The following is a 22,395-nucleotide window of genomic DNA, read 5'->3' as shown; positions in this document are numbered from 1 at the left end:
ACCCAAGCTCTCTATTCTGTCCATTAATGTTGTGATGCGCTCCCATGCCGAACCTAACCTCACATGGAGGAGCTCCTTTTCGTCTATTAGATGGGCTAGCATTTTGGCTGAAGGGTGCTTTATCCTTTGGGGCCTTTCATTCCTACTTTCAGCCTCAGAAGGAGGTATACCATCTGTATCATCTTGAAATTGCATAGACATTATGTATTCTTAATAGCAAGTAAATTTACAACAAAGGCAAATGCAATATACCTGCAAGTAAATTTACAATAAAAGCAAATTCAATATATAATACAATGCACAACACTTAACCATAGCAATATATATCACTAAGTAACTATACTTTACAAAGATTGTGACCTTTGGCGCCAGACTTTGGTGGGCAAGCTGCAAAATGTCAACTGACAGCAACTTGCCACTTGATACCTCCCTTGCCCGAGTGACGTAAACTGCCAAAATGGCGACTTCGCCAAATTTTCAAGCACCTCGTGCTCTGCGGCTCGAGGCCTGCCGCCGAAGGAGCACCGAGGCTGGCTTTGGAAAGGAGGAGAGAAGAGACGCCTCCTCCCCGCTGTGAAGGGAGGTCACCACCGCAGGTTGATGAAGCAGGTCACCACCGCAGGACGATGAGGCAGGTCACCACCGCAGGACGATGAGGCAGGTCACCACCGCAGGACGATGAGGCAGGTCACCACCGCCGGACCATGAGGCAGGTCAAAGCCGGCCGAGTGCTCCGGCTGAACTCCTGATGAAGAGGCTGTCAAAGCCGGTTGAGTGCTCCGGCCGAACTCGCAGCAGCGTTGCCAGGCCTGTCCAGGTTCTAGCCTGGTTCTGGTGGGCTCCACGCCTCAGAGCCAGCCAAAGAACTGTCGCTGGTGCTCCGCGGCTCGAGGTCTACCGCCGAGGGAGCCCTGGACGTTGCTGGGAACTGCACAGCCTGTGCAAACCCAGAAAGCCACTGGGCCACGTGCGCACACGCGAGCCAAATAGCAAGGAAATAGAGCCCCACTATTTGACTCCTTCGGGTCTGAGAGCGGGCTGCACTGCCTCAGACGCTGGTAGAGTCTTTAGGTATGCAGACTGAGCTCAGGCGGAAAAGCCGCAGCCTATACTAAAACTTCCTAAACTATAAAAAACTATAAAGCCGTGCAAGCTAGCTCAAGCGGAAAAACCGCTGATCTACCTCAAAACTGTGCCGTCCGCCGGACAGTAAAAAGCTATAAAACTGAAACGTGCTGTCCTTTATCCGGGCGAACTGCAAATCCCTATAAGCTGTCCTATAGATATTGAACGACTGAGTCTGGATAACTTCAAAAAAGGATGTTTATTCATACAAGGTTGTAAACCTGGCACAGATCTTAAAGTTGCAGAAAATGAAACAAATTTCTATAGGTTTTAGTCACAGAATTATCCCTGGTTCCAGAAGGCAAAGGTGATTATAAAACCACTATACCCTAATCACGCTGCCTATATTAGAAGGAGAAACTCTTTCCTTCCCTATCTTTACAGCAAAGATTAGTTCTAGAAGCGATGGAATAACTCTGCTCCTCTAACTAGATTTCCTATTCCAGATCAATATAATTCAATACTTATCTAATTTGGATAGGCTTAGATTGGCCTGGTTTTGAGGATGATTTGTCCCAGTTAGCTTTGCACAGCTCCAGCACGTTGGAAGACTATAGCCAGAATGAAGCTCTAAAATGGAGACTAGACCCTGGTAAAAAGGGCGGTCCTAAGATGTTGCACTCTTTGACCAATCACTGCAAAGAAAACTGCAGCCAGCTCTTGCAGATTCCAAGCCACTTTTCCTAGGCTTTTGCAGCCAGAGGCTCAAACAAAATGTAAAGGAGGGAAAACAAACAAACGACCAATAGGTAAGGCAAACCATCGTCCTGGGGGACGGAACACATCATTTAGATATGAAGACATAGAATTAAAAACACCTAATATAAACATTAAAATCACATGATCCAAATTTGTAGACCGGGGCCATTCTTCAATTGCACATATTCTATATTTATTTCTTGCACTGCATTATTTACTGGCCAAAAGCCAGTAAATAACATGCATACTATGTCACACTACAGGTTCATTTATACTGTACAATTAATGCAGTTTGACACCACTTTAACTGCCATGGCTCAAAAGCTATTGGAATTGTGTGATTTGTAGTTCAGCAGGGCATGAGCGCTATTGTCAGAAAAGTTGGCATATTTTATGTGCTTTATGGCACTATTGGAGCCCCAGGTGGCGCAGTGTGTTAAAGCGCTGAGTTGCTGAACTTGCAGACCGAAAGTTCGCAGGTTCAAATCTGGATAGCAGAGTGAACGCCTGCTGTTAGCTCCAGTTTCTGCCAACCTAGCAGTTCGAAAACATGCCAATGTGAGTAGATCAATAGGTACTGCTCCAGCGGGAAGGTAATGGTGCTCCATGCAGTCATGCCAGCCACATGACTTTGGAGGTGTCTATGGACAATGCCGGCTCTTTGGCTTAGAAATGGAGATGAGCACCAACCCCCAGAGTCGGACACGACTGGACTTAACGTCAGGGGAAACCTTTACCTTTACTATGGCACTATTAGGTGCTGTTCTGTAAGTCACCTGGAGTCCCTTTTGGGAGATGGTGGCAGAATATAAATAAAGTTATTATTATTATTATTATTATTATTATTATTCAATAAAGAAAGTTAAAGACCTTGTAAAACTACAACTCCCATGATTCCATAACACTGAGCCATGACTGGTGTCAAACTGCATTAATTCTACATTGTTGCTGTACCCTTAGAGCAGGGGTCCCCAAACTAAGGCCCGTGGGTCGGATGTGGCTCTCCATGGTCATTTATCTAGCCACCGCCCTCAGTTTTAGTCTTGGGCTCGTCCAAAGCCTGAAATGACTTGAAGGCATGCAACAACAATCCTAATTAACTTGACTATCTCATTGGCCAGAAGTCATTGAAATCCTGATAGGTTTTTGGTGGTTAAAATTGTTTTTATTTTTAAATATTGTATTGCTCTTTCATTGTTGTTATTATTTTTGCACTACAAATAAGACATGTGCAGTGTGCATAGGAATTTGTTCGTAATTTTCTTTTCAAATGATAAGTCTGAAGGATTGTGAACCGGCCCCTCTGCTTAAAAGGTTTGAGGACCCCTGCCTTAGAGAGATATGGAGTATTAAATACCCAATGAAATCAACACTGGGCATTATTGCATGTGTAACACATGCCACTTTCTTTTGCTCAGACTGCTGGGACAATTGGAGCTTAGCGAGAAAGCTAAATCCTACACACCCACCATCCCCATCTGACCTGATTCATAGTCTGATGCAATCACAGAGGAGAGAGTGAAGCATGCAAACACTACATTCCCGGAGAAGATCACACAATTCACTGAAATGACACCAGCTGGCCCAGGTGGTGTGTTAGGACTGCCAGAGGCAACACTGTCATAATATTATTTCTTCCAGCTGGCCAAGGAGAAGAACAGACCCCACACCATTGTATAGAATTCTAACGCCATGCAGCCAGTTTCTAGTTTCTAACATGATTTGCACACAGATGTGTAAGAGTAATGAGAATAAAGCCCACAACACAACAGCACTTTCTTTTAAAAACAGATCAAGGTCCCTATCATATTATTCAGATATAACACTATGATTTTACTTTCATTGACTTGATTGCATTCTATGAAATCCTCAAATTTAGAATTTAGGAAAGAGTTTTTGGAATTGTTAGCCAGAGAGCTATTCTGCCTCACCAAACTACAAATCCCAGCCTTCCGTAAGAGGAAATAAATTCTGCAGTAATTGTGGAGCAGCTCCAGGACTGTGTTTAACCCCAATTTAATACGCACTAATCTAAATGTTAGATCAGGGACTTGCAGAGGAAACAGTCCTGGTACAGACCGAGATGAAGACACAATCAAGATAGAAGATGCATTCACAGGGGAAGTATGGATATATTCCTCCCAGGGGTATTCACAGATCAGATGGCAAAGCGATAAATTAGAAGCCGAACTGCAAATTTTCCTACATGTTGTTTTTGCATCTTCCAGGATTAAATCATGGATAATTGGAAGCTGTTAACAGCTGGAAACAGGATGATGGAATAGATCAAGCCGGTGTATGGGGCAGGACAAAATAAGAATTCTGCCCCTAATTGAAATTTAACTTTAGATCCCAAAACTATAGCACTGAAGAATGAAAGGCTGAAAATCATAACACCCATATTAGCTATACTGTATTTGCATCCCCTTGGTAAATTTGCCCGCCTCCTTTTCTTCCAATTTTTAAATGCTCAACTGAAATTTTAAATTACTGCAATGCCTTTTGCAGCCAGAGCTTCACTCAGGGAGTCAGAACTCCTATCATAAAGCATAAAGGGCTATCCAAATTAGCTCTCAGACCCACATCTCAAGGGACTCAAATTTGGGACCAGAAATTTCAGGTCTGGGATAAGACCGACCTGGCAACTCGAGATGCAGATAGTAGTTTCTGGGTGCAAAAATGTTCCAGAAATGACTAGCTGAGGATCCTTCCAGACAGGCCCTACATCCCAGGATCAGATCCCAGGTTTTCTGCTTTAAATAATTATGTGAGTCCCCACTGCCAGATAATCTGGGATAAACAGAACACCTGGGATCAGAGCCTGGGATATAGGGCCTGTCTGGAAGGGCCCTGAATCTCATAAACCTGCTCCACATTTCTGCCCTCTATTGGGAGAAAATGGGGCGCTGATATCGCTGAATTGAAGTGAACACGGAATATTGCTCGAGTGAAGATGAAGGGTCAAGATTGCGGGAGGGAGACTGATAAGGACAAGTAACTCCAGTGACAAAGTGGATTGGGACTGTTTGTGAGCAGAACTTCAGGCTTGTGTTCAGAGCCCTCCCATGTTTTGACAGTACAGTACACTTTTCATCAATCTCCTCTTTGACCCTTTTCAATTATAACCAGAAGGCATGCAAACAAGGGAATTAAATTACAGCTATAATTTAAATAAAATTGAATTAGAACAAAAAATGCAATGGAGCAAATCACATGCCAGGCAAGTAATCCCTGCCCCCCGCTATGCTCTACACAGCAGCCAAAAGAGAGTGCCACATTTCAATAATTTCTGGTTTTTAACAGTGCTCTGGTCCCTAATCTGTCAACTAACTAGGGATGCCTATAATGGTGATTCCAAATCCCTAAATCAGGGGTTCCTCTGCCTGATCTACACTTGCCTTCTAGATCTTCAACAGCAATGCTACTTCTCACAGTGACCAACCAGATGTCTCCTGAAAGCCTGCAATGGTCGGACTGGCTGAACTTCCCGTTAGTACTTAGAATGCTGCTACTATTATTTGTGCGTGCCATTCCTATTAACCATATTTTTTGGAACTGTTGGAAGCCACCTTGAGTCTTGATATGGGAAAAAGGTAGGATGATGTTGATAATGATGATGACAGAAAGGCAAGATAATTGTCATTGTCACCACCACCATGCCATTTCTGCCACCCTGCCACAGGTGGTCCTACCACTAGCAGCAATGAGACATACGTTTCAGGTAGTACCACATAAAAACTATTAACGATATAATTTTTATGGTGGTACTTTTGCTACCAGGTAAGGAAAAGACACTTCAGATATTTTCTTCCTTGCATGACAAAGCCTAGCTTACTATGAGCCTTTTTCCGGAGGATTGGGGGGAGGGGGGTATTTGGTGCTCTGCTTTAGACAGCAAAATTTCTTGAGGCACCCCCACAAACTACTGGCAGAGGTAGATCCTACCCATGTATGGGGTAGCTCAGTATGATTCTTTAGCCCAGTGGTTCTCAACCTGTGGGTCCCCAAATATTTTGGTCTTCAACTCCCAGAAATCCTAACAGCTGGTAAACTGGCTGGCATTTCTGGAAGTTGTAGGCCAAAACACCTGGGGACCCACAGGTTGAGAACCACTGTTTTAGGCCATGTTTTGGAAGTGATCCTATATGTAGCCAATGACTACCAGCCACTGGCACACCTACATCCTTGATTTTTCGTATGTTCTATGACATTATAGTCATTCTCTTATCAAAATAATGCAATAAGAACAGGCTGCATTGTTTCCTCTTTGATAGAGCCAGTGTCGTGTGCAACAACCATTGATTAGCAACCGGTGAACAAAGAGGCTGCTTGTAGAGAATGTGGAAGCAACTGCTTCTGCCAAAAGAATCATAATTAAAACAAGAACATGAAGGTTCAGGGCAGCGTTAAAAGGAAATCTATTTGGCTGATGCCTTCACTCTAGGCAGAAACGGCAGAACAAAGGCAAAAAGCACAAGGAGCGCCCTTAGAAAGAAAGTAAAGACCAGAAGAAACACCCCCCCCCCCCCACACACACACCTGCCCAGCCATAATGCCTTTGCAAAGGTGAGCTCCATACAATACAAAAGAAAGAAACGTTGTCCTGTTCTCCCAACACTTCTTGCAGCCAGGGCATTGTTTCAGCTGCAAAGTTTGGCAGGGAGATGATTATGACATAAGCAACTTTTTCCAGATGATACATAAACCAATTATTACATTTCTCATACTGCTTTGTCTTAGAACAGAAAGCTCATATTTGCTTTGAACATGAATGACTTCAATTTAAAATGTGACAAAATGTTTTATACAGTTCATTTCTTTAAGAATATAACTTAGTTCAGGTTTATTTTCTTTCAATGAGAAAAATAAGCTCGGCAAGCTTAGAAGCAGGATTGCTGCCAGAGAATTTTGAAACTATCCTTATCAGATTCCTTTCCCCAAGCTCATATTCCATTCTGCTCAACATAAATCTTTAAAGTATATGTAGCAACAACAGCAAACATTATAGATGACAAAGAAAATGGCTTAGTTCCAGTGGTGAAGATAGCAGACAGAGAAAATCTTTTAGAACAGACGGGGGCAACTTTAATTTTTCCAGATGTTGGACTGTAATACCCATAATCCCTCACTACTGGCTATGATGCCTAAGGCAGATGGGAGTGAACAGTTTAACAATATCTAGAAGGCTACAAGTTGACCAACCCCTGTCTTGGATTTTAGTATTCAACATACTAATAGCAAAACTTGATATTAGACTCTCTCTCTCTCTCTCTCTCTCTGTGTGTAATATATTGATGAAATAGTACTTTTATGAATATGGCTGGAAGACATACAAGAGCTTATTTATTTATTTTGAGAGAAGGAGCAGCCAGTGTTGTAGAGTAGTTTGAGTGCTGGACTACAACTCTGAAAGATAAGAGTTCGCATCACTGCTGAGAGATGGAAAACCCTTGGGTGACTTTGGCAAGTCACATTATCTCAGTCTAAGCGGAAAGTAATGACAAATCTTTGCCAAAAATACGATGAGAAACATCTCTGGTGGCACAAGGGGTTAAACCCTTATGCTGGCAGGACTGCTGACCAACAAGTCGTCAGTCCGGATCCAGGAAGAGAGGGTTGAGCTCCCTCTGTCAGCTCCAGCTCCCTATGCAGCGACATGAGAGAAGCCTCCCACAGGATGGTAAACATGAAACATCCAGGCGTCCCCTGGGCAACGTTCTTGCAGACGGCCAATCAGGGCCGGTCGGAGATAAATTTAAATATTAAGCGGGGGCGCTGAAAAGCGCCCCCCGCCGGCCCCGCCTCCTGCGCCCTGGCCCCGCCTCCCAACCAGCGTGCCCTGGCCCCGCCTCCCGCGCTGCGTGGGAGGCGGGGCCAGGGCACGCTGGGTGGAAGGCGGGGCCAGGGTTGGCCCCGCCTCCCATGCTATTCGCCCTGGCCCCGCCTCCCACGCAGCGTGGGAGGCGCGGCCAGGGTTGGAAAGAGGGAGGCTTCGCCGCCCAGGGAGGGGAGGAGGGATCGCCTCCTCCCCTCCCCGGGCGGCGAAAGAAGCAGGCTTCGCCGCCCGGGGAGGGAAGGAGGGATCGCCTCCTCCCCTCCCCGGGCGGCGAAAGAAGCAGGCTTCGCCGCCCGGGGAGGGAAGGAGGGATCGCCTCCTCCCCTCCCCGGGCGGCGAAAGAAGCAGGCTTCGCCGCCCGGGGAGGGAAGGAGGGATCGCCTCCTCCCCTCCCCGGGCGGCGAAAGAAGCAGGCTTCGCCGCCCGGGGAGGGAAGGAGGCGATCCCTCCTCCCCTCCCCGGGCGGCGAAAGAAGCAGGCTTCGCCGCCCGGGGAGGGAAGGAGGGATCGCCTCCTCCCCTCCCCGGGCGGCGAAAGAAGCAGGCTTCGCCGCCCGGGGAGGGAAGGAGGGATCGCCTCCTCCCCTCCCCGGGCGGCGAAAGAAGCAGGCTTCGCCGCCCGGGGAGGGAAGGAGGCGATCCCTCCTCCCCTCCCCGGGCGGCGAAAGAAGCAGGCTTCGCCGCCCGGGGAGGGAAGGAGGCGATCCCTCCTCCCCTCCCCGGGCGGCGAAAGAGGGAGCCACAAGGCCAGGGCGCACTGGTCGGGCGGCGGGGCACCGTCAGAGCGGTGCCCCGCCTCCCTCCCAGCCTGACAGCGCCCCCCGGGACCTGCGCCCGAGGCGGCGGCGTCACTGGCCTTTATGGTGGGGCCGGCCCTGCGGCCAATTCTCTCACACCAGAAGTGACTTGAATTTCTCTAGTCACTCCTGACATGAAAAAAAGGTCACCAGAGACCAAAGTCCAATTAAAAGTCACAGAACAACAACAACAACAACAACAACAACAACAACAACAAAGTGGCCAACATCAAAGATGCCCAGAAATTATCAATGTGTTTTCACATTTGTGAAGAATATTAGCTTGATCATTTTTCTATAATTTTCCACACCACCCTTATCCACCCTAGAGGGTTTGGGCTACAAGTCCCAGTTAACTCTACACGCAGTCCTCGAGATGCAACATCCAACTTACAAACGACTCATAGTTAAGAATGGTGGTGGGACAACAGGAAATGCGCGAAATCTACTTCCCAGAAGGGAAATTCACTCCTGGAAGAGTTATCATGGGGAAAAGGTGTCTCTGCTGAAGTTTTATTACCAATCCTTGTTTCCACAACAAGCCAACTTTTTCAAAATCCAATTATCACAGGGACAGAAAGTGAGGTGAAATCTTCTGAACACTGACAGCAAAACAAACACTACAGGAGCATTAACTGTTCCTTATGCTATTCAAAGGTTTTATGTGTGTGTGTGTATGGCTGGAGTTATGTTTTTCAAATGTACTTGTTCCAATTTACATACAAAACCAATTTAAGAACAGACCTACAGAACCTATCTGATTCATAACTTGGGGACTGCCTAGTCCAACTCTTCTGGAAGATATTAAATTGAGATTTTTCCATTTTTAGATAATTCCTAAATAAACGGTTAGGGTAGAAGATTTATCTGTGGAACTATTAATCCCCTTTGCCCATCTTCTTCTGTTAAGAACTTGCATGGCTAGTGGAAATTCAACAAGTAAATCTTCTCACATCAGCTGGATTGGATTTCAGCCATAAAAGCCTGGGAATCCTGCCAGGAGGGGGAAAGTCTACTTTCTTGGTGGATTCCCTTACTATTTGGCAGGTCTGATCCCTATACAAAATTACGCAATTTCTTTGACCAAAACAAATTTCCCTAGGTATTCCTTATTGCAAATAACTGTTTTTGCAACAAAATGAAAGAGAAGTCAACGTACTAGTTGCTAAAGTTCTAAAAGTCATTAATTACTTACCGTGCAATCTAAGAGAAGCAATTTAAACACTGTATCCTGATTTTCCCAATTTAGAAAATGGGACTTTCATGGCCTATAAAAATCTAGCTAGATTCAGGTGTTAGAGGAGAGTGTGCCAAAAAGCGGCTCCAAACTGATCGGTGCTATACCATTCTGACAAAGGATTTATCCCTCCCCCTTCATTTAAAGCCTTGCTTAACCCAGTCAACTAACTTCACTGTTTTATCTAGAGGTCAATATTTGCTTAGTAAACTTACAGAAACTGGAGTGGAGGTGGGAACAATGACAAGTCCCTTTGAAGCCAGAGAATTGGGGTTGTTTTAAACTGATCCAAATGTTCCTACTTGATAAAAGTGAAAATTCTCCCTAATCTTTAGCATGTCTGGTATTTTAACACTGAAGAGAGAACACAACCATTTATTAGTTCTAAAACATCTTAGTTAGAACACTGAAGTATCTTCCCGGTACATTAACTTTCACAGCCTGTATCAAATAAACCTAGTTTTCCAGAAGAATGTGTTTATTCCTTTTCCAAGTGACTCTCAGCCCACTCATAACATTCTCATCTAACCTGTATGTTTTGAAATCCTTTAAAACACAATTAGTGACAATTAACTTGCAACTCAACTTTTGTTAAAGTTTAGAAAAAGCCTCTTCCAACAATTTTGTCCTATTGACTTTGTTCAGCTAGTTTCTCCCCCCCCCCTTCCCATCTGCTTCTATAACCTCACAAGATGATCTCATGCTCATTTGAGGTATGAATAGAGAAATCTTCGGAAGCATGTTACTGCATACCAAGTAGTTTTTCTTTCAAAGGGTAAGAGTTCCTTCCAAGCAGAGAAACTCACACAGACACATACTCAAAAGCCAATTGTTCCATCCATATCTAAACTTTATGGTGAACCACAAACATCCCCAGCTCTGCTAAAGGAGGATGTTCCTGTGATCCTAGGAAATGGAAGAAGAGGACCTGATGGCACCATTCGAAGCTTACTTACAAGCATTCCATTCTGTCCTTCCAGTGACTCTGAAACACAGCCTCTCTGAGCAAAGGAGTCCGCTCCCTGTGGCATTCAGACAATTGCTCCCATTATAACCATGAGAAGGCTGTGTTAAAGGGTGGCCTTGCAAAAACATAAACAGCTTGTCAGCACAACCAAAGAGGCGGGACTGTCGTATCAGGGGACAGCGCCGGACAAGGCTGGCCAATGATCAGCCTCTCCTCCGGCCTGTTTGGAGAAGATATTGTGTTTCATTCTTAAGAGGAAAGTGGGGGAGTGAGAAGAGCCGGCTCACACAGCTGAATTGTGTGCATGCTTGCTTAGAACAAGACACAAATGGCAACAGCTAAGCCACCCCGGCACACATTTGCTCTGTCTGGTAAGTGGAAAATCACAGAACATAGTGAAACAGTTCACTCATGTTGATTCTGCTTTTTTTTTTTTTTAATGACCATGCAGCATTTTATTTTATATTCTGGCAACCAACATTCAACCCTTCGATTGTGAAGATTTTTTTTTATTGTGTCAGAAGTGACTTGAGAACATACCGCAAGTCGCTTCTGGTGTGAGAGAATTGGCTGTCTACAGAGACGTTGCCCAGGGGACACCCGGATGTGTTACCATCCTGATGGGAGGCTTCTCTCATGTCCCACAAGGTAGAGCTGATAGGCGGGAGCTCACCTCGTCTTGTGGATTTGAACCGGCAACCTTCAGGTCAGCAGTCCAACTGACACAGGGGTTTAACTCCATCAAATGTGATCCTTCTCAATCATTTTTTTTTAGCAAGATACAATTTCTCTACCTAAGCACCAAATTCCAGCTGTTCTTGGAAGTTAAGCAGGGTCAGTCCCGATTATTTGTACACTTACACTGTCAAATTAATGTAGTTTCACACCACTGTAACTTCCATGGCTCAATGCTATGGAAGCCTGTGAGTTGTAGTTTGGTGAGGTACAAGTACTCCTGGATAGGGAGGGCTAAACATCTTGTAAAATTACGACACCTATGATTCCAAATCATTGGGCCATGACAGTTAAAGTAGTGTAAAACAACATTAATTTGACAGTGTTAATGCACCCAAGAACTTGGTTGGGAAACTGGAAATGAATATATAGTCCTGTGGGCTGTATTTCAGAAGAAGGAATTGTCCAAACCATGTGAAGTTTCCCTGCCTGAGAAAATCTTATGACATTCATGGGATTGCCAGATGTTAGGAGGCAACCTGAAGGCATGCACATACATATAACCCAACAACAACAGAGTTGGGAAAATTAAAGGGTACAGCAGGCAAGAAGTGAGAAGCGTGTACACCAGAGATGAACAAATATATTAAGTCTAGGGGTCAAATTTCTTATCCCCACAGACTTTTCCAGGGCTCACACAAACTGAAATTAAACTAAAATCCAGGGATAGCTGAATTCCACTTTGAAAAGCAGTATTGGTATATTAATAGGGCAGCAGAGGGCTATCACCTATTTAAAGGGTGAATTACTACTCTTTCTAAAAAGCTTCCAAGAAAGTCAGTTCACTCCTTTTCTTTCTTCTCTTCTTTCTGTTTCACCAGAAACAGCTCTGGAATCTGGCAGAGTCAAGGGCTACAAAATCAGCACTGAGAGGCTATGCCTTGCCTCCGATGTACTTCGTAATGAGATCATTGGAAAACAAGCTGAAAACAAGAGGCACGTGGACATTATTTTTCAGCAAAGTGAAGGAAATATTTTCTTGAAGTATTTGTAAGAATATTTTCTCACAATCCTGTGTGGTTTGGTTTCTCCCTTCAGCAGAATAGAGATGGAAAGTATTAGCTAAGAGAATGAACTGCAAGCAAAGAAATGGCATAGTGTTGCCACCCCAATTTCTGTAGAGTCTTTTTCATAATACTTAATACTTAAACTGCCATGGCTTCATCCTATGGAGTTGTGGGTCTTGTAGTTTCATAAATTGTTTGGATGTTTCAACCAGAGAGCCCTAGTACACTACCAAACTTCAAATCTCAGGATTGCATTGGAGGTAGTCATGCTAGTTAAAATGATAATTAAATATTATAATTTGGTTGTGTGAAAAAAACTAGGTTATCTTAAGGAATCACAAGTCAAAATAATGGGATAACCATTTTTAAAATTGCGTCAGAAGTGACTTGAGGACATACTGCAAGTCACTTCTGGTGTGAGAGAATTGGCCGTCTACAGAGAAGTTGCCCAGGGGACGCCCAGATGTGTCACCATCCATCTGCCCTTAAACAGGCCATAGTGAGGCCCATTCTGAAGAAGGCCTCCCTTGATTCGACCATGTTGAGCAATTACAGACTATCTCAAACCTACCTTTTTTGGGCAAGGTCCTGGAGCGGGTGGTTGCTTCGCAGCTCCAGGGTTTCCTGGATGACACCGATTTTCTGGACCCATCTCAGTCCGGCTTTAGACCTGGTCATAGTACTGAGACGACTTTGGTCGCCTGGACAGGAGGAGTGTGACCCTGCTGGTTCTCTTGGACATCTCAGCGGCTTTCGATACCATCAACCATGGTATCCTCCTGGGTCGGCTCTCTGGGATGGGCCTTGGGGGTACTGCTCTGCAGTGGCTTCAGTCCTTCCTGGAGGGCCATTCCGATTTTCTGGTGTGAAGCTGGGGGACACCTGCTCGGACCCCTGGCCATTGACCTGTGGGGTCCCGCAAGGTTCCATTCTGTCCCCAATGCTTTTTAACATCGACATGAAACCGCTGGGAGAGGTCATCCAGAGTTTTGGAGTGAGGTGCCATCCCTATGCAGATGACACCCAACTCTACTACTCTTTTCCACCAAACTCCAAGGAAGCCCCTCAGATACTGGACCAGTGCTTGGCGGCTGTGATGGGCTGGATGCGGGTGAATAAGCTGAAACTTAATCCTGAGAAGACAGAGGTCCTCCAGGTCAGTCATATGTCTGATCGGGGTATTGGGTGGCAACCTGTGCTTGACGGGGTCGCACTCCCCCTGAAGGTGCAGGTCTGCAGCTTGGGAGTCCTCCTGGACTCATCACTGACACTTGATGCTCAGGTGTCGGCGGTGGCCAGGAGAGCCTTTGCACAATTAACACTTGTGTGCCAGCTGCGACCGTACCTCGTGAAGTCTGACTTGGCCACAGTGGTCCACGCCTTAGTTACCTCTAGATTGGATTATTGCAATGCACTCTACATGGGGCTGCCTTTGAAGACGGCCTGGAAACTTCAATTAGTCCAACGTTCGGCAGCCTTGTTTCTAACTGGAGCCCAATATAGGGAGCGGTCAACCCTCCTGTTTAAGGAACTCCACTGGCTGCTGTTCATTTTCCGGACCCAATTCAAAGTGCAGGTGATTACCTACAAAGCCCTGAACGGTTTGGGACCCACCTACCTTTGTGGTCGTCTCTCCCCCTATGAACCTGCACAATCTCTTCGTTTGTCAGGGGAGGCCCTCCTCTTGCTTCCGCCGCTGTCACAAGCGCGGTTGGTGGGGACGAGAGAGAGGGCCTTCTCTGTAGTGGCCCCCCGGCTCTGGAACCCGCTCCCTATGGCGATCAGGCAAGCCCCCACCCTGCTGGCGTTTCGGAAGAGCCTGATAACCTGGCTTTTCACCCAGGCCTTTGGTTAAGATCACCCATCCCCATCACAATCATAACTACATTCCTCGACCTTTCCTGCATTGGTCACACTTCTCCTGGTTACTTGACATTACCTCAGGGCTCCTCTCATCCCAAATTGACCTCAAACGAATCTGTAGCACTTTATCTATGTTTTGAGTTTACAATCTATGATGTGCACTTTGCTAATCTACTATTACAACCTCACTGATTTTAAATTCTATGTTTTTAATAAGTGTGTTTTTATTATTTTTGGTTAATGTGCAAATATTACAATTGGTGGATGTTATTGTTTATTGATGTATTGTATATTGTTATTGTTCTGTATTTGATATTTCTGTGAGCCGCCCCGAGTCCCCTCCAGGGGAGATGGTGGCAGGATACAAATAAACTTATTATTATTATTATTATTATTATTATTATTATTATTATTATTATTACCATCCAGCTGGGAGGCTTCTTTCATGTCCCTGCAAGCTAAAGCTGACAGATGGGAGCTCACCCCATCTTGCGGATTTCAACTGCCAACCTTCAGGTCAGCAGTTCAACATTCAGATCAGCAGTTCAGCCAGCACAAGGGTTTAATCCATGATTGCTTCATAACACTGTTCTAACAATTACTTGATATAATAAGCAGACTATCTCTGTCAAACAAGCCATGAGAAAAGACATCTCCCCCCCCCCCCCCGCCGCCCCTAGTGCAATCCCAAACATAGGAAATATAAAGTTGTGTTTTGGGTGGCACAAAGACAGAGAGACGCATCCACCAGCACAGTGTCAGATTTTATCCAATATATGTGGAGATCTATGTTTTAAATAAGACAGTTTTTAGAACAGGTGTCCCTAAAGCCGTTTTCGTTGAAATGTAACTAACATCAATCACAATTGGCTACCTGAATTTGCAATCCAAGCAAATCTTGGATTTGGGAAAATGATGCATGTGTAGATTGACTTTGTGCTTTTACATCCCAACTAGCAACAGAGCAGCAGGGGGGAGGATAAAGGAATAAAGATTCCTTGCCAAGAGTAGTAAATACCTGGACAATTGCCCAGTTGCTATTACCAAAGGCCCTTTCACTCTACACACAAAGCTTTGATTCCACTTGTGCTAACATGGCTGCACCTTAAGGAAGACAGGGATTTGTAGTTTTGGGTGTGCTAGTGGTCTCTAATAGAGATTTCTAAATACATGCTCCTCAACTGCAAATCCCAGTATTCCTCAGGATGAAATCATGGCAATCAAAGGTAATGTCAACTGGCTCCAAGTCTGTCAGTACATTTATGGTACTTCCATGAATAACTTGCAATGTGAATGGGCACTCTATTACCTTTATCTTATAGAAGATTATAGTATTTTTGTAAGCAAAAGGGCATGGTTATAGATGCATGTGGAAGTTACAATCCACATTGTGCTGCATATTAGTAGTCACGTTAGATACATAAGGCTGTAGTCTTGCTTGTGAATGCTTCCAAGAAATCATGCAGTTTCTCTATGCATGAAAGGCAACATCATTTCACATACAATTATATTATAAGCCAGGACTGAAAATATATATGGCAGTAGTATCATGCTATTAACACTATTGATTAGGAAAATATAACCTTTCAGATCTTTCAATCAATAAATGTGTCAACCCCCTGTGGCAGAATTTGTTCGGAATATCAGCTTGTTCCAACAATGGAGTATTGCTTTCACTCTGGTTCTATTCTGCGATTGATACAAACTCAGTAGGGAAATAACCTTTGGGGAATCAACAGAACACGGTTCTTCGTGCACACAGTCTAATCAATATCAGTGGCAGACTTCTGCTTATGTTAACTTTCTCTTCCTATATCACATCTCATAAAGCTAAGTATGCTTTTTATGACTTACAATAAAATATATATCAAAGAGCCTCATGGCCAGCTGGAATCCCCAAATGATTTAAGACACGATCTTACATATGCTTAATTTAATGGTATGTTTCTTTGAAGAATGCAGGATAAAAGCAGTCTCTGCCAGTGTGAATATTCCATTCAAACAGAGGTGATGTATGGAAGCCTGCAGCTCACTGTTGCATTATTATGTACTTTGTACAACTTGTGCTTAAAATATAGCATTCTGAATTATACAGAACTCTTCCAGAAACTGAATGTTTGGTTTTTTTAAAAAAAATAATTAATACAATAAAACAATTAAATTTAAATTAATTCTGTAATTATTTTATGTACAATGAGGGTATTTGACACACTGACCTTCAGGCCTGCCTCTCATATATTTACTAGGAATGCAACTGCAGGCTGCTTTTCCATTTATTTTTGTGTGTGTGTGTCAGGAGCGACTTGAGAAACCGCTTCTGGTGTGAGAGAATTGGCCATCTGCAAGGACGTTGCCCAGGGGATGCCCAGATTTTTGATGTTTTACCATCCTTGTGGGAGGTTTCTCTCATGTCCCCTCATGGAGCTGGAGCTGATAGAGGGAGCTCATCCACGCTCTCTCCGGATTGGATTCGAACCGGCAACCTTCAGGTCAGCAGCCCAACCTTCAAGTTATCAGTCCTGCCGGCACAAGGGTTTAACCCACTGCACCACCAGGGGCTCCTTTGCTTTTCCATGACAACATATTGATTGCCCATGGTCCTCGATGGCCAAGCATTTGGTGTTAGTCCTATATTCGTATAACTGCATACCAGTAAGCAGGGCCGGCCGGAGATATTTTTTAATGGGAAGCGGGGGTGCTGAAAAGCGCCCCCGCCACCCGCGCCCTGGCCCCGCCCAGCGTGCCCTGGCCCCGCCTCCCACGCTGCGTGGGAGGCGGGGCCAGGGCGATTAGTGAGGGGGGGCGGGGCCACAGTTGGCCCCGCCCCCGCCCAGCGTGGCCATTTTGCCCTTAGTAACAAACTAAGGGCAAAAATGGCTTATCTGGCTGTGCGCATGCGCACAGCCAGATAAGCCATTTTTGCCCTTAGTTTGTTACTAAGGGCAAAATGGCCTAGGTGTGCTGTGCGCACACGCACAGCACACCTAGGCCATTCGGGCCTGACTTCCTGGTCGCGGCCGGCGACCGCCCGGGCGATCGCCGGCCGCGACCAGGAAGTCAGGCCCGAATGGGCTATCTGCGCTGTGCGCACGGGCACAGCGCAGATAGCCCATTCGGGCCTGACTTCCTGGTCGCGGCCGGCGATCGCCCGGGCGGTCGCCGGCCGCGACCAGGAAGTCAGGCCCGAATGGCCTAGGTGTGCTGTGCGCGTGCGCACAGCACACCTAGGCCATTTTGCCCTTAGTAACAAACTAAGGGCAAAAATGGCTTCTCTGGCTGTGCGCATGCGCACAGCCAGAGAAGCCATTTTTGCCCTTAGTTTGTTACTAAGGGCAAAATGGCCTAGCTGTGCTGTGCGCACGCGCACAGCACACCTAGGCCATTCGGGCCTGACTTCCTGGTCGCGGCCGGCGACCGCCCGGGCGATCGCCGGCCGCGACCAGGAAGTTCCTGGTCGCGGCCGGCGACCGCCCGGGCGATCGCCGGCCGCGACCAGGAAGTCAGGCCCGAATGGCGCCCCTAGCAGCCAGCGCCCGAGGCGGCCGCGTCCGCGGCCGCCTAGTAACAACCGGCCCTGCCAGTAAGCAACTCAAATCAATTGAGGAATGCGTTTACACTACACAAGTATAACACTCTGAAGCTATAAGTGCCATGCTGCGTTCTACAGAACCTTGGAATTTGTAGTTTGGTGGTGCACTATAGCTCTCTTTACTGCCCTCCCCGCAAAAAAGAGTAACAGGTGTATGTGGAAGCAACAATAACCAGAAAATCCCATGGAGCTATATCATGAAAATTCATTCTTCTCTTGACTTATCTGTAAGAGCTCTTGTGGAATAATGTGACAGCGCATAAGTAATCCGCAGGTGTTGTGTGCTGGTTATGCTGATAACATATGTTGAGTACCCACAAATATTCTCTTGCGATACTAGTTTGATACTCTAGGCAAGTTTACATTATGAGCAATTAGACAAACTAGAATTAATCAACAGTACATATAATCACTTAAGAGCTTCTTTGTATTCTTCAATAGAATGTTCTATGTGCCATCTTTCCATCACCCCAGTTTTTGTGAGAAATTGTTATCTCACTTACTAAAGGCCATTGTTTCAAATGCAGTGACAGAACTGAAATTCTGGATTTCATTGTGTCTGCTGATGACTGTTCTATTTGATCACAGTAGTTACAACTCTGACGGCAAGCTAGCAGTGTCCACAGAGAAAACTGGGCATATTGAAGTGCAGTTGGGAAATGACCACACTATGTCTGTATCTTACTGAAAGAGCCCGGTTCTTGTCTAGTCTAGTCTGAGGAATGGCAATTGTTACCCACAACAATTAGATCTTTGAGCAATTATTTTGCAAAATGTCATCCGGAGTTTCTGGTACCATCCACGTGCCATTTGTGTCTTTTATCAATTCTTCTCCAGTTTACATTTGCTTACTGCTGTATTCACTGGATTTGTGATGGTCAACATTAGCAGAATATGTGTTTGCATATATATTTTGCATACATGGCAACATAAGTGTTTCACCGCCTTCGCAAAATGGTTTAAAGAAAAACAAATGGAACCATTGTCGATAGTATGTTTAATATCCATTATCCATCTTTTCCTCCTCTAAAAGCAGAAAATTATTTCAACTAAATATGTGGGGGTAGGGGCCGCGCTATCACTTTTTCATTTATTGTTGCCCAGTGCCGATTCCTTCCTCACTTCAAATTTCTATTAGATGTTGAAAGAAAAACATGTAACTAATCATCCTAATATCTTGATCTTCGTACTCGTGTATAATTCAGAAGGGAGGGGTTTGAGAAGTTACATCCAAAGACATGATAAAACTCTTCTCATGCCCAAGAAGAGGCATAGAAGTAATTTGAAGAACCCAAAAAATAGCCAAATTTTGTGGAAAATGTGTTGTCGAAGGCTTTCATGGCCGGGATCACAGGGTTGTTGTATGTCTTTCGGGCTGTGTGGCCATGTTCCAGAAGCATTCTCTCCTGACGTTTCGCCCACATCTATGGCAGGCATCCTCAGAGGTTGTGAGGTATGGAGAAAACTAAGCAAAGAGGTTAATATATATCTGTGGAAAGTCTAGGGTGAGAGAGGTCAGTGTGAATGTGTAGTTAATCACTTAAATTAGCATTGAAAAGCTTATCTGCTGTCTTCTTCCTGCCTCTGGGGCATCCTTTGTTTAGAGTCGTTAACTGCCCTTGGTTGATTCATGTCTGGAAACCCTCTGTTTTCAGAGTATTGCTTTTTATTTACTGTTCTGATTTTTGAGTTTTGTAATACTGGTAGCCAGATTTTGTTCATTTTCATGGTTTCTTCCTTTCTGTTGAAGTTGTCCACATGCTTGTGGATTTCAATGGCTTCTCTGTGTAGTCTGACATGATAGTTGTTAGAATGGTCCAGCATTTTTGTGTTCTCAAATAGTATTCTGTGTCCAGGCTGGTTCATCAAATGCTCTGCTATGGCTGATTTCTCTGGTTGAATTAGTCTGCAGTGCCTTTCATGTTCTTTGACTCTTGTTTGGGCGCTGCGTTTGGTGGTCCCTATGTAGACTTGTCCACAGCTGCATGGTATCCGGTAGACTCCTGCAGAAGAGAGAGGATCCCTCTTGTCCTTCGCTGACCGTAGCATTTGTTGGATTTTCTTCGTGGGTTTGTAGATAGTTTGTAGGTTGTGCTTCTTCATCAGCTTCCCTATGCGGTCAGTAGTTCCCTTGATGTATGGTAAGTACACCTTTCCTCTGGGTGGATCTTTGTCTTGACTCTCATGGCTTGTTCTTGGCCTTGCAGCTCTTCTGATGTCTGTGGTGGAGTATCCATTGGCCTGTAGAGCCCAGTTTAGGTGGTTGAGTTCACCTTGGAGGAGGTGAGGTTCGCAGATTCTTTGTGCACGGTCTGTCAGGGCTTTGATTGTGCTCCTTTTTTGACTTGGGTGATGGTTGGAGTTTTTATGAAGGTATCTATCTGTGTGTGTAGGTTTTCTGATACGTAGATGACACCTTCACGATTTGGAGCCATGGAGAGGAAGAACTCAGCAAGTTCCTGGACCATCTTAACAGCATCCACCCAAACATCCAATTCACCATGGAAAAAGAAAAGGAAGGAAAACTGCCATTTCTAGATGTCCTGGTCATCCGCAAACCCAATCAACAATTGGGCCACACAGTTTACAGAAAACCTACACACACAGATAGATACCTTCATAAAAACTCCAACCATCACCCAAGTCAAAAAAGGAGCACAATCAAAGCCCTGACAGACCGTGCACAAAGAATCTGCGAACCTCACCTCCTCCAAGGTGAACTCAACCACCTAAACTGGGCTCTACAGGCCAATGGATACTCCACCACAGACATCAGAAGAGCTGCAAGGCCAAGAACAAGCCATGAGAGTCAAGACAAAGATCCACCCAGAGGAAAGGTGTACTTACCATACATCAAGGGAACTACTGACCGCATAGGGAAGCTGATGAAGAAGCACAACCTACAAACTATCTACAAACCCACGAAGAAAATCCAACAAATGCTACGGTCAGCGAAGGACAAGAGGGATCCTCTCTCTTCTGCAGGAGTCTACCGGATACCATGCAGCTGTGGACAAGTCTACATAGGGACCACCAAACGCAGCGCCCAAACAAGAGTCAAAGAACATGAAAGGCACTGCAGACTAATTCAACCAGAGAAATCAGCCATAGCAGAGCATTTGATGAACCAGCCTGGACACAGAATACTATTTGAGAACACAAAAATGCTGGACCATTCTAACAACTATCATGTCAGACTACACAGAGAAGCCATTGAAATCCACAAGCATGTGGACAACTTCAACAGAAAGGAAGAAACCATGAAAATGAACAAAATCTGGCTACCAGTATTACAAAACTCAAAAATCAGAACAGTAAATAAAAAGCAATACTCTGAAAACAGAGGGTTTCCAGACATGAATCAACCAAGGGCAGTTAACGACTCTAAACAAAGGATGCCCCAGAGGCAGGAAGAAGACAGCAGATAAGCTTTTCAATGCTAATTTAAGTGATTAACTACACATTCACACTGACCTCTCTCACCCTAGACTTTCCACAGATATATATTAACCTCTTTGCTTAGTTTTCTCCATACCTCACAACCTCTGAGGATGCCTGCCATAGATGTGGGCGAAACGTCAGGAGAGAATGCTTCTGGAACATGGCCACACAGCCCGAAAGACATACAACAACCCTTTGTGGAAAATATTTGGGATCCTGCTGGGAACCACATGTGGCTCATGGGCTGCACTTTCTCCACTTCTGGATATGGCAAAAATGTACAGAAGAACCAAATACCATAACATTCCTATGACAATCTAAGAAAACGAAGTGTGGCCCAAGAACCACAGGTGACCCCAATCTCATTTCTGTGGGTCCCAAGCCTGTCAAGATACTCCCAAAACTGGAGACAATTGAGCAAAAAAACCCAGCCTGAAAAGCACTTACACTGCCACAGGAGAACTCCAAGATATGATTAATCCACTGATGTTACTTCTGGTTCTCCAAAAACACAACTGGAGAGAGGGATGTGTGAAGGAAATAAATGGCCTTTGTCCCAGCATAGTTGTTCACGCCCAGTATCATCAACTTAGTACAGTAGTTCTCCACCTGTGGGTCCCCAGGTTTACCAAGTGTTAGGATTTTTGCAAGTTGAAGGCCAAAACATCTGGGGACCCACAGGTTGAGAGAACCACTGACTTAGTAGGATATCTGAACAGGTAATTTATAGGTTTTCCAGCATGGTTCTATAGTCAAAATTTGTTGAAGCTGACTACAGAATCACATTGGAGTACCTAGGACCTCATCAGATGCAAGCGCCCCCCCCAAAAAAAATTGTGCACATTTTTAATAAAATTTACCGATGGAGTTCCATAGAGAGTGTCATACTACTTCTATGCCCCATGGCACTCCATCTGTAAATTATTTCAGAAGTGTTTGGAAATGGAGGATTCTTGAGTAGGTGAGCAATCGTCTTCAGCGCTCCTGATGTGCATGGAAACTACTAAAGGCACTTATTTACACATGAGATGGGAACTGTCACCCGTGTAAGGTTGTCTTAGTGACATTTAGAGTAGGGATTCTCATGTTTAGCCTCGAAA

General features: G+C 45.0%; 1 protein-coding gene across 3 annotated transcripts in view; it reads right to left on the bottom strand.

Annotated features, from left to right (window-relative positions):
* trim2 (tripartite motif containing 2) overlaps positions 1–22,395 on the bottom strand; it is an 87,953-nt gene that overhangs the window by 59,683 nt on the left and 5,875 nt on the right. The window contains exon 1 of one of the 3 annotated variants that reach the window (XM_008111960.3): positions 10,650–10,774. The exons of the other annotated variants lie outside the window; for them this stretch is intronic. The gene's annotated coding sequence lies outside the window, so the exon portion shown is untranslated. Of the gene's footprint in view, positions 1–10,649; positions 10,775–22,395 lie in introns of those variants that run through there. 3 annotated transcript variants of the gene reach the window in all.

This window comes from Anolis carolinensis, chromosome 5 (genome assembly GCF_035594765.1).
Source record: "Anolis carolinensis isolate JA03-04 chromosome 5, rAnoCar3.1.pri, whole genome shotgun sequence".
In the NCBI taxonomy this organism is placed as follows: Eukaryota; Metazoa; Chordata; class Lepidosauria; order Squamata; family Dactyloidae; genus Anolis; species Anolis carolinensis.
This window is presented reverse-complemented; position numbering and strand designations above follow the sequence as displayed.